Consider the following 13,435-nt stretch of genomic DNA (forward strand, 5'->3'; position numbering starts at 1 on the left):
TCGTGACGCTTCAACAATAAGAATGCACAAAAAGTGATCGAAAATCGAAATTTATCATTTCGACTTCATGATAACGATCGCATCGCGGCCGCACATGCCGAGCGATTCATTATTCGCGGAGCATGGGTTGTTATGAATGCTTGACGACAAAATTCTATCGTTGTTGCTATGATCGCGCGATGCCTTCCAACCGCGACACATTTGGGATCCTATCATGATCACTAGATTTCCATCCTTGCTCCCTCCCGCTGTCATCAACTACGATTATTATCGCTGTCGCAAGAAGAACTCGTTTTGGTTTTGCTCCTACAGCGGCGTGGCCGGAAATTTCGAGCGTTGCTGAGACCGATGCTGACGGTGGACTGGCTGCGGACTGAACGGAGGTGTCCGCTGGGGGAGATGCTTCTGCAGCCTTGGATTTGCTTGAATCGCATTCGGACTGTGGGCAGATTTGTGTGTGGTGATGACCTCTGCACCTTCGGCAGGTACTAGATGACGGACACTCCTTGGCCGGGTGGCCTTTCCGGAGACAATTTCTGCAAAGCTGATGACGGCGGATTTCCTTCTCCTTCTCTTCGATGTTCATCTTGGAAAATTTATTGCACTGGTACAACGGATGACTGTCCGGGCATACTAGGCATTTCCTAGAGTTGATGTGAGTCACCGCGTGACTGGAAAGTGGCCTTGATTGCGGTTTCTTTGCTGGTATGGATGACGACACTTCCGTTGCCTTGCCGATAGTTTGCAGGACGGTTACGCGGCGTTGAATAAACGAAGTGAGGTCCTGAAACGTTACAGCCTGCTGAGTAGCGCAGTATTCTTCCCAATCTCTTCGTGTGACGGAGTCAAGTCGAATGCTTAACATTCGAATGAGAATAAGGTCCCAACACTCCGTCCTTTCGCCGAGCTGCTTAAGTATCTTCACATTTGCTTCAAACTTTTCCACTAATGAATGAAGCTCGGTGGCCGACTCTCGTCTAATTGGTGCAAATTCGAAGAGGGAATCAACGTATGACTGCTTTAGCCGAATCGGATTCTGATAGTGGTCCAACAAGAGATTCCAGGCGACCATGTAGTTGTTGGCCGAGATTGCGATCGTCTGCACGAGTTTCAGAGCTTCCCCGGTGAGCGAAGAGCGAAGATAATAAAACTTCTGAATATTTGAAAGCTCGTGCGACGAGTGGACCAAAGATATAAAAAGATCGTGGAAGTTTAACCAGCGATCTAGGGTACCGTCAAACACAGGCAGTTTGATGTCCGGCAGGCGCACGTGGGACGTGGTGGAAAAGGGTTGCGATTGAGAACTCGACGGTGTTGTTGGCGTAGATGTAGGTTTACTGACTGATAGAAGGAACCCCTTGGCCTTGAAATAAGAGGTCTCGAAAGCGATACGATCTTGCAAATGCGCTTCTACGTTGGTGTCGTCGAGTGTTTCGAGCTCTCCTTGGACGGCATTGAAATCATTCCAAATCGAGACTAGATGTTCCAACCTAACGGGCACTTCATAGCAGTCCGTCTCTTCTTCGTATCCGTCCACGAATTTCACAACGAGTTGGAATGACGTCAGCAGACTTTTCTGCCTCGTCTTCAGCGACTTGATGCGTCGTTCCGTCGATGACATGGCGACAAAAGGCGAAGGCTATCTGGAATACGTAAGACCGCGTAGACCGAGAGGAGCGATGTAAACTGTATGGAATTATAATTACCTATTAAAGGCAATGCAAGTGCCTTGTATGACTCGAATAGAGGTAGATGTAGCCACAGACAGATGAAATAGCTCTCGCTGTAAGGTTTGATTCCGTAGGGTATCGTGGAGTGTTGAACGGACTCGTAGTTCCCACCAGATCGTGGCACGTGGTTTGACTTCGAAGAGTTGAAGGGCTGATGACTTTACGGTGTAGGAGGACGCAGTATTAACCGGAGCTGGCGAATAACCGGAGTTCGACGGTTATCCGGCTCGAAGGACCAATGGCGACGGCGCAGGGGAGCAGCGGATAAATTCTTCGGTAAGTACCTTCCTTTTCTTCCAGGTTCGTATCACTGAGCACCATAGGCGACGGCGGCGGCAAATATCAACGCTTCGATCGGTGAGTAACTACACTTTCTTTATTAGTTCAACGTTAATTTACTAGTTCATCACTATATTTCACTTTCTACATCAACTATAATTCACTTTGCTATCACTCTACTAAATCTAACTTCGTAAACAAATTACATTACTGACGTTTCTTCTATGTACCTTTCCCTGTCAGATAGGAAAAAAAGAGAGCAACATGACGTCTTGACGGTCCTTTTATAGCCACCGCAGGGCGGAAATTATTCTGTCTCCATATTGCTCAATATTACTACATACATTCTTTTACGTCTCGAACTTTCGATACTATATGTCAATCTGCTATAAATTATTCTACTTTTTTAAGATGTGCGACGAATCACGTTCAGATGGCGCAGGGTTCCCGTCGTGCATCGACCAACTGGGTTTAGCAGACTAAGCATTATACATATGTGGAAACACTATCAGCAGTATGATGGAACTGTGCCGAGCGCGCTAAGTGCCATTAGACCACTAGTGTAGTTGCGTTTAGTGGGTGATGAGGTACAAAAGTATCATTACAGCGTACTTAACCATTGTTGTAGTACTTAAAAATACTCGATATACTACAGCTTGAACCTATATTAGAAGATTGTTCGGAGCGTAATGATTCTAATTCTATGATACATTTGTGTGTCATTATGAGACTCGTTTCCTCTAAAAGACACACAAATTATTGATTCACTCATGTCAAATTTCATGTAACGTCTAATTGCACTAATTGTTTAAGCTTATACTCCCATGTCCCGCCAGCCAGATAACTGGGTTTTGCAAACTAAGCATTATATGTGGTAACACTATGAGTGGCATGATGGAACTATGCCGAGCGCGCTAAGTGTTATTAGACCGCTAATGTAGTTGCATGAAGTGGGTGATGAGGTACAACAGTAACATTACAGCGTGCTCAACCATTATTGTATCAAGACACTCGACAGACTACAGTTGGGAGAACACACATATACGGTTGTGTTAAATTTGAAAGTTGACGCATGAGAAAATAATTTAATTTGACGTAAATGCATACAAGCGCTCCAGGCTTAAGGAGTGAACCTATATTTGAAGATCCATCAAAGCATCTAAATGCAAAAGATTATTCTAAAAATAAAAAATAATGTAGAAATTTAAAAAGCTATTGTCCCTGCAATTGTCATTAATTAAACTACCTTGCAAGTTTGGCAGTGTATTTGTAAAAATTAAACAGCATAATACGATTTTTAGTAATGTGTGCGCTGCTGAAATTGCACATTAAGAATAAGTGGAGTGTCCCAGCCCTTATTCATTTGGATCTCAGTTCAATTGATACCAAATCAGATCCATCACGGCTGAGTATCCATTAACAAGTACAGTCAGTTTGAGCTAAGCTCAAAATTATAGATTTTGTATGAAGCGTAGCACAGCGCTAGACCCTCTCCTGACCCCCAGTGGAAGATGCCACTGCCTTGTGGCAACAGCACCGTATCTCACTCCAATCGTCGCCGGATCTGAGTTCGGAATGAGATTTCGTAGATCGACTCTTGATGGAGAAACTTGCCTTACTCCTACGATGATTCTTCAGCCGAGTAGTTGATCCACACCAGAAGTAACAAGAACTTGGTGAGGGGGGTTAAGCCCTGGGTCAATTCCCGGAAGCGACCCTTGAATTCCTTGAAAACCGGCAGCGTAGGTCTCTCGATCCCTTTCCGGCAGCTTCAAGATAACCTGAAGAGCCTCTAGCGTGATGGGCGATGAAGTTGCTGGTGCGGAAGGTCCCCCTGGAGGAAATTGTTCCACTCGAAGAAATCCAGCTTCTACAGCAAAGAAAGTAAGAAGAGAGGGAGTTGGATTAGGTGGTTTGGAACTGGTCAGAGAACTCGATTTTCTGGGCACCGAAAGTTACCAGTTCCCAGCAGTGCATTTCCGCGAACAATTTACTGTGGACCAATCACGAAATAAAATCGAAAAGGTGGTTTACTGCGATCAAAACAAACACGCTTAAAATGCATAAATGCATAAACGCATAACTCGAACATGTATGAGCGTTACGCAAAATCAACCATATCCCTTGACACTCATTGGGTGCCATGGGGTTTAATGTGAAACTGAATGATAACAATGGAATCTAATGTAAACCTATTGTAATCGTCACAAAGCATGAAAACTTGAAATATGCTAAACAATTCATTTACAATAGAAACCATTGTTAACATAAGAATGTATTGTTTTTCTTTAATTTTTACAATGCAATGGTTCATTTTTATACGAGTTCCTTTTGCTTGATTTGTTTATAAAATAAAAGAAAAAATTGTAGAAAAATAATTAGAAGCTTTTCGCCATCCTACAAGCAAAATTAACTTACAATATGAACAATATTAATAAAAATTGAAGAAAAAATTAGGTTTCGAAAGTTAGACGAAGAAAACTATAAAAAAGTAAATGATTGACGACATCAAGAGTGAAAATTTCAGATTTTTAATGTCATTCATATTAAAAAAAAAAAATGAAAATGCTCTATAGGTAGAAACTGTATTTTTTTCAAATTTTCAGAGAAGATGATTGAATATCATATCGAAAGCCAACGGAACCACCCAGCAATCGCTCAGGTTGGCCACCCTGACGACTCAGTTGAGTCCGGACACTCGCACTCGCGGCTACACTCCGCTCTATGTTGAGTGACCAAAAGCATAGCTAGCTACTACCGATAGGGCCGAAGAGATTGCCTTCTTGTGGACTTTCTTCGTGCATGCATGGTTGTTACGCGCGCCGCATTCCACACGCTGGCTGTGCTGTTCCGAATCCCGAGATCCGCCGCCGCCAACCGAACCGAGAGTTGCACCAGAAACAGCAAGCAGTCAGCCAGCCGGTCGCTTTAGTCACCTGTGAACGCTCGAGTCTGACGGACCGTTCGTTTCGTCGGCAACAACCGCCAGCATATAGGGAAGTGAATCAAGGAACGTTGTTGGTGCTTTTCGGTTAAGCCCGCTCTGGAGTGCGCGCGCGACTAGAGGTTTCTCTTTACGGACTTTTTTTTTCTGGTGGATTCTGGATCTGTCGGATCCCTGGATCAAAACGGGATTCGTAGCCCAATTAGTGGTGTGTTTTGCGCTGTTTTGTTTCGGTTTCATGTGGATTGGACGAAGAACCCCCGCCGTTTGTAGTAAGGAACACTCGCGGAGGTTCTTGGAGGATTTGTTTTTTTTTTGATCCGGGTTTTGAAGTGTCTTTCGAAGGATGATTTTATAATTGAGTGTGACGACGAGTAATCGCGATTGTCTCAGTGAGAGTGGTAATAATTCTGTGGAAACACTTGGAAGCGCGTAAAGTGGCTGAAAGCTAGCAGCCAACAGCGCCGCATCTTCGAACGGAGCGAAGCGAAGAAGTGTGCTTATGAGTCGAAGAAGTGCCGTTAGATTTTTGCGCCGTTGAAGAACGTGTGCTCGCTCGCCGCATCGCCGCCAGGGGGACGTGAATACTGACTTGAGAGTGCGCTGAAGAGTGCGAGAAATGTTATAATTCTCGTTCACGTTTTGATGAATCACACATTTCGAGGGGGACTGCCGGAATTGAATTCGTGCCCAAATCGAACAACATCCACAACCCCAATTGGGCCCACCTGTAACCGGTGAAACATTACCAATCCAGAGAGAGAAAATTCGTTAACGACTCCGGGGGAATCAGTGCTCTTCTAAGACCAATCAACCAACCAGATCAGTGATCACGATAATACGATAATTCGGCGAAATTGTTTTGATGAGGCACGTTTAGTTCAGTGTAGCACAAGAAGCAATACAGTGATTGCAATAAATTTTCTGTTCGGAAGCTGACCCACTTTGTGGCCCATTTTTCCACCGGCACCGTGTACTTCGGTTGGAAGGCAAGCAAGCAACCAGCAATAATAGAGAGATCCGAGGGAAACAGAGTGCAACTAAAACATACGGGGCGCGCCGTAGACGACCGACTCTCGGTGACGACTCTACTAGCATCGAACGAGAAGAAAAGCGTCGAGAGTGGAATAAATTGAATTATACACACGACGGGTCTAAAAACAAGTGATTAACGACTGGTTAACAGTTACAAAATTCGGGGTGAACATCGAAGCGCAAGGATTTCGTCGCGTGATTGTGTTGAAGGCTAAGAAGTGTAAAGAGTGTTACGTGATAGTGAGAGCTGAGTGTTGTTAAAAAATAAACAAAACGGAAGAACCGCCTTGTTGCTGGAGTTGAAGCTGAGGATCCGGTGAAGACAAGCAGCCGCCAGGAATTGACAGGTGTAGGTGTTCAAAATTATTTACATATTTATTCTTATAGAAGCTAAAATAGAATCATGAACTTTCGCTTTATGGGTTGGACACAATTTGTGCAAGTCAAACAATTTTGAAATTTGCTTTTCACATCAACAGCTGATTCGTTATGGATGAGTAAAATCCCAAAGAACTTGATCTAAATCTGAAATCCAAAAAGAACCACGACTTTAGATGGAAATAATTGTGAGTTTATTTTTTATTTGTCAAAACTAACGGTTTAAACTTAAAACAAAATCTAAAAATTAATGCTATCTGACTCAAAAGTTATTGCAAACATGTTAACAAATGTTATAGTTTGATATTATCGGACGATTATGTCGATTGTTCAACTCAGTGGTATCATCGAGGTTACTCCTAGTTACTCACTGTGTAACCAGCTCTAGGAATAACAAAAAAAACAAACCAAGTTCCTACCACTATGAGCGCCCATCCACTTCCTACATTTTTTCAGGGATTTCCTTACAAGGATTAAGAGTTCCTTACAAGGATTAATTGGCTTCTTTAACGGTGTTGGGATAATTTCATATGCTGGATTTGCATGCTAAACTGGACCGGAATCCAAATTTTTGTGATATTTGGTGCCGGACCTATTTAAAAATCAATTTCAAGTTTATAAAGGAGCGATTTGTTGGATCATCTTTAATCGCTTTACTGGGCGGAGCTGGGCGGAGCTGTCAAGCAGTTGCCCAGCTGTCAAAAGGTGATTTCCGAAAATCTCTTTGAAATTGATTTTAGGTATCAACATCAAGTTGTAAAAATCTGAAAAAAAATTAAAAAAGTGTCAGAAAAACGTGCTTTTTTGTGCAACAGTAAATTTTCCAGAATTTAAAAACCCAATTCAGATGTTTCTTTAGCTATTTCTCCAAAATTCCTCAAAAGATTATTAAAGAAAATCTTGCAAGGATTGCTTCAGAAATTCATTCTAAAATTTCTTCAGAAATCCTTCAGTGATTCCTTCAGGAAATCTTCGAATTATTCCTCCCATGGGTGTCCTCAGAAATTCATTCGTCCATTCTCGAAAAATTCCGTACGAGATTTTTTTCAGAGAATCATCCTCGGATTTCTTCACAATGCGTTTAGCGATTCCTTCAGAATATCAAAAGTTCAAATTTCTTCCATATTTTTTTTTCCTTAAGGAATTCTTCCAAAGCAGAAAGAATTCCAGGAATTCCTTAAGAATTTTCCCTGGAGATTTCTCCAGAAATTCTTTATGAGATATATTTATGAATTTGTCCAAGGATTCCATCAATAAATCTTCCTTGGATTTCTTTCTAAATTGCTCCATGTTTTTTTCAGAAGGTTTCCTTCAGAAATTCCCTTGATAATTTCTCCAGAAATTCATCCGGAAATTCTTGTAGGGTCTGGAACCATTTGGCCAGGAGCACCTATTTTGATCGGACAAACGCCGATTTTCATACAAAATGGCCAAGTTTGAGATGCTGTAACTATGGTTTGCTTTGATGGATTGAGCTCAATTTTTGACACGGAACTACAAATATGCTGAATTTTGTGTATACAAAGTATAAAATGTTTTCGTTCACAGATCTGGGCATGGTAAGGCGTTGAAAAAATTGCAAAAGTGATCGGACAGCGGCACGCGTGTAAATCAAAGGGGTACCGCTGTCCGATCACTTTTGCAATATTTTCAACGCCTTGCCACGCCCAGACCTGTGAACGAAAACATTTTATACTTTGTATACACAAAATTCAGCATATTTGTAGTTCCGTGTCAAAAATTGAGCTCAATCCAACGAAGCAAACCATAGTTACAGCATCTTAAACTTAGCCATTTTGTATGAAAATCGGCGTTTGTCCGATCAATTATGCACCACAGTGTACGTACAGTATCTAGCCATGTACAAAAAATCAAGCCAATCGGTTTGAAATTGTCTGAGTTATAGCAGCAAGTGCCCAACATAGTTGCTCCTGCCCAAATGGTCCCAGACCCTATGCACATTAAACAAATTTCCATGAGTTCCTTATGAAAATCCACCACTGATTTCCTTTGAAATTCTTCTAGAAATACATTTAGGAAACCTTTCCAGGGATTCGTTTACAAATTTCTACAGGGAGTACTTCAGAAATTCTTTCAAAGATTCTTTCGTAAATTCTTTCAGTGGTTTCTTTGAAACATTTACCAGAGATTTATCCAGCAATTTGTTCAAGAAGTCCACCAGAGATTTGTGCAGGAATTGCTCTAAAAATTCAACTGAAAATTCCCGCTATAATGTGTCCTGGAACTTCAACGGAAATTCATACATAAAATCCTGCAGGATTTCGTCCACATATTTCTCCATGTATTTCCGTGTAAATTATTCCAGCATTTTCCTAAAAGATAACTCTAAGAATTTCTCTGTGAATTATTTGATGAATTTATTCAGAAATGTTTTCTAAGAATTTGTTTAGAAATATCTCGAGTTTTTTTTTCCAACGAACTTTACAGAAGCCTATCTAGGCGTTTTTTTTTTCAAGTATTCCTACAGAGTTTTTTCAGAAATATGTCAACAAATTGCTTCAAAAATACTTTCAGAAATGCTTTTAGCGATTCCTTCATAAAATCAAGTTCAAAATTCCTTCGGAAATTTCTCCATGGATTTCTTCCACAGACTCAACAAGGAATTTTATCAAAGGATTTCCTCAAGAATTTTATAAAAGATTACTTGAACTTTTCTAGAAATTTCACCCAAGGCTTTTCCGGGAAACTGCTCCAGATATTTCTCTCGGAAGCTTTTCAAAACTTCCTGCTGGGATTTTTTCAAAAACTTTCCATGTTTTTTTTTTATATTCCTCTGAAGATTCATTCAAAAATTTTTTCATAGATTTTTACATAAAATTTATTGGAGATTTCTTTAAAAAAATCCTTCAGAAATTCCTACTCGGATTTATTGTGATATTTCATCAGGAATTAGTCCAAAAACATCTTCAGAGACTTCTTCAGAAATCTCTATGCGAGATTTCTTCAGCAGTTTTGTCATAACAGTTTTTACAGAATTTTTTCGAAAATAACTTAAATAAACCTACAGAGATTCTTTTGGGACTACTTCTAAGGGTTATTCTAAGATTTTTTTCTAGGACTCCTTCAGAAATTACTACACGGTTTTATTTTGAAAATTGCTCCTGTGGCTCCACCAGAAAAATCTCCTGGTGTTCTTTCAAATATTCATGAAGGGTTGGTTTCAGATATTCCTACAGGGATTTTTTTTCAGTACTTCTTCCAGAAATTGCACAAAAATGCCCGAAAGAGTTCTTGAAAGAATCTGAATTCTAAAGAAATCCCTGGATGATTGTCTGGAGGAATTCTTCTTCTTAAAAAAAAAACTCCTTGTTATAACTTTGGAGATACCTGGAAGAAATTTTTGAAAATTTTCTGGGGCAATTCTTGGACAAAAATTCCTGGGGAAGTTCCTGGAAAAACTCATTAAGATACCTAATTCGTAGAAAAAAAATCACGAAAAACTTCTTGAGGAACTCTGAAACTTATTTCAAAGGAAAGCTGCTTAAGCTATTTTTGAGAGGAGTCCTGCAGATGCCTGTAGAGAAATTTCTGAAGGAATCTATTAAAAATGTCTGCTAACATTCATGCAGAAATTGCAGACAAAAGTTCTGGTCGAATTCTTGTATAAAGGCATCAACACATTTCCCTGGAAGAAATTCTCCAGCATTTATTTAATAACTCCTGATGATACCTCTGGATTCCTCCAGAATCCGAAGAATAATAATAGAAGAAATTCTAATACAATTTCTTCAGGAATAACTACATAAAAATCTATGAAGAAAAGCTCCTGAAGAAAATCCGACAGAAATAATAAACATCCTGGATAAATGTTTTAGAGAACTTCTGAATGAATGTCTGAAAAAAAAAAAAGATTTATTCGAAAGAATCATGGAACAAAAAGAGAACCCTCTGCAGGTACTTATAGAAGGATGATAATTTCTTTGATCTCTTTGATTTCTTTGTAATTTGTAAAGCATCAACAGAATCAAAATATAAAAGAATACCTGAAGTAAAATCTAAATATACCCTAAGGAATCCTGGAGGAACTCCTGAAGGAACTTCTGGAGAATCCTCTGGAAGGACTTTTAGAATTTAAAAAAATTCTAGTGAATTTTTTTAAATAAATGTCTGAGGGAATCTCTGAATATATGGAATAAGACCTAAGGAAACTGTGAAGAAACTTCAGCAATAATTCCTGAAAGAGTTCCAAGAAAAATCTGCATTTCTATAAAAACCCTCTAGCTCTAGAGAAATTTTTGAATGAATCTCTGAAATATTCTTCGAATCTCTGTCAGTTTTTTTTTTCTTTTAAATGCAACTTTTATAGAAATCTTTGGAGCAACTCCCTGAGAAAGTTTGGAGCAATTTCCAGTAGAATTTTGATCGAAAATTCTTACCTACAGAAATATCTGCAGAACACATGAAGGAATAGATGCAAAAACCATCGTAGCAATCCTTGAAGGAATTTCCTAAATAATCGCTAATGGAAATCCAGGAAAATTGATTTCTAGGAAATTCTGCAAAAATTTTAGCGTTTTAATGTTCTGGAAACTTTATAGGTGTCTTTGCTGGGAAATCCTTCGGCAACTCTTCCAGAGGATTCCTCCTGGAATAGCTTCTGGAGGCTCATCCAGGAATGTGATGAAGCGATCCATCCAGGAATTTCTTCAGAGTATTCTCCCAGAAATTCCATCTGGGGATTCTTCAAGGAACAGCATCTGTGGAATACACCATCAGGAATACTATCGAGGGATTCCTTTATGAATTTCTGCCAAGGATTCTTCCAGGATCTTCTCTTGGAAATCCTTCAGAGGATTTCTTCAAGAAGTTAGCGTTAGCGTTAGCATAGTTACGATTTCAGCAAATTTCTTCCAGCAGTAATCAGATACTCCATCATAGGATCACTGCAGGACTTTTTACTGAGAGTTTCTCCACGAATGATTTCTCTGAGTTCCTTCATATTTCTTTTTGGATTTCTTCTGGAAGTTTCTTCAGATGTTCCTCCAGGAATACCAGCATCCGAGAATCCCGTCTGAGGATTTATCCAGGAACTTCTGGAAGATTTCAAGAGCAAACTCCAGAAAAGCTCCCAGGAGGGTTTTTAGAAAGAACTTCTGGAGGATTCCCAGAAGGAAATGCGAGATGATTCTCAGTATGAACTTCTGGAAGATTCTCTGAAGGAAATCTTGATGGATTCCAGTAGGAACAGATCTCGTGGCTATTCAGCAGAAGCTCTTGAAGGAAGCTATGAATAAGAATGAACTCTTTTAGGAATTCTTTGAGAAGATTCTAAGGAAATTGCTGGACGCATCTAAAAAATACTTTGTTTTTTTTAGCTTTGCGGGTTTCGGCGCGAAATATTCGAAGAACTCAAGATGTAATTTTTTGGTCAATCACAGAAGAAATTCCTGATCCTAGAAAAAAAAAATTAGAGGCGAAATCTCAGAAGTAATTTTTGAAGAATTTCAGAAAAAAAAACTTGAAGGACATCCCCCAAAACGACTTCTCGAAGAAATTTCTAGATGATCTCTTAATTTTTCAAAATAATCTAAAGAAATTCCAAGTGAAATCTAAGGAGTGTTTCGTAAATTAGTCGCAAATGTTAAAAACAGCCTTAAAAAATAATAATTTTATTTGTGGATATACTGTATAAATCCTAAAAAAAAAACAAAATGGCAGTTTTGATTTTCTAAAAATAATCATTTAACTTGAACTTTCATTCTTCTTCTTCTTCTTCTTATTTTTATGGCTTGACGTTCTCACTGGAACTTGATTTGCCTCTCTTCAACGTAGTATTCATTGAGCACTTCCACAGTTATTAACCTTCACGTACCCGACCCCCGACAACTCATTTTCAAAATTTTGTCATTTCGTCAATTTTCATCCGATTTTTTTGAAGTCGCCCTCAATCGATCATAAATTGGTGCTAGTTTATTATACTCAAGCATGCAATATCCGGAACCATTCCGGAGATATTCCGGATTGTTCTGGGGTCAGGGGGTGGGGGTGTTGTCTGTTTTGCCAAATAGCTAAAAGTGATTATTTCGTGTGTTATTGTGTTTGAGAGGCCCCCGCGGAACCTGTTCCAGGTGTTCCGAAGCGGCCACATCAGTTGATACATACTTCAGTCTTTTTTTCTGCCCCATTCTCTCGGAATCATGAAGATTGATACGTCGCACGGCATGTTTTGGTTGCAAACCAGAAATGACCCCGATGACACTACTGGGGACCCTGTGCTAGATGTTTCGGGGTGGCAATATTAGTTGATACAGACTTCAGTCTATCGTTTCTGACTCAGTCATTCGAAATCATGAAGATTGATATGTCGTATGGCATGTTTAGGTTGAAAGCCAGAAGTGTCCCACTTGAGGCCCCGTGGAACCTGTCACGATGATCCGGATGGGTCAATTTATTCAAATCTAGTTATCGCAGTTGTGTTTGACTGTTTAAAACAAAAATTTCGCTGCAAATCAATGATTCAAACACAATAACACGCGAAATTATCACTTTTAGCCATTTGGGCAACCCCCTGACCACAGTACAATCCGGAATATCCCAGGAATGTTTCCGGATATTGCATGGCCACTTGAGTATAATAATCTAGCACCAATTTATATAATCGATTGAGGGCGACTTCAAAACAATCGGATGAAAATTGATGAAATGTCAGCATTTTGAAAATGAGATGTCGGGAGTCGGGTATGTGTAGGTTAATTGGAGCGCTTTCTTTGCCTGTAATTGCAAGAATTTGTATATTGTGAGGCAAGAATAATGATACACTATGCTCAGGGAACCCGAGAAAACTCCCCGACCCGAACGGGAATCGAACCCGCCTTCTCCGGATTGGCGATCTATTGCCTACGACTTATTTTTTACATCTTGTGACCCTGTGGCTAATGGAACTCCACACCGAAGCGATTGTTCTTTTATTGTCAATTTTCGCCAATTCTGGAACTCGACAGCGACTCCCTTCTATGGACTCTCTTTCCGGCACTATTTGACGACAACGGCTCCGCACGTAGGTAGAAACCGTTCCCCGGTTTGATTGCCTGATTGCCTTTTTCGATTG

The 13,435-nt window shown here is 40.0% G+C and overlaps 1 protein-coding gene across 6 annotated transcripts in view; it reads left to right on the forward strand.

Moving 5' to 3' along the window:
• Positions 1-4,719: 4,719 nt before the first annotated feature.
• LOC109416537 (nyctalopin) overlaps positions 4,720-13,435 on the forward strand; it is a 705,340-nt gene continuing 696,624 nt past the window's right edge. For 3 of the 6 annotated variants that reach the window (XM_062850552.1, XM_062850554.1, XM_062850557.1), the window contains exon 1: positions 4,720-6,335. The gene's annotated coding sequence lies outside the window, so the exon portion shown is untranslated. The remainder of the gene's footprint in view (positions 6,336-13,435) is intronic. The other 3 variants (XM_062850553.1, XM_062850558.1, XM_062850555.1) reach the window with 2 other exon arrangements.

The sequence above is a fragment of the Aedes albopictus genome, chromosome 2, assembly GCF_035046485.1.
Source record: "Aedes albopictus strain Foshan chromosome 2, AalbF5, whole genome shotgun sequence".
Taxonomy (NCBI): Eukaryota; Metazoa; Arthropoda; class Insecta; order Diptera; family Culicidae; genus Aedes; species Aedes albopictus.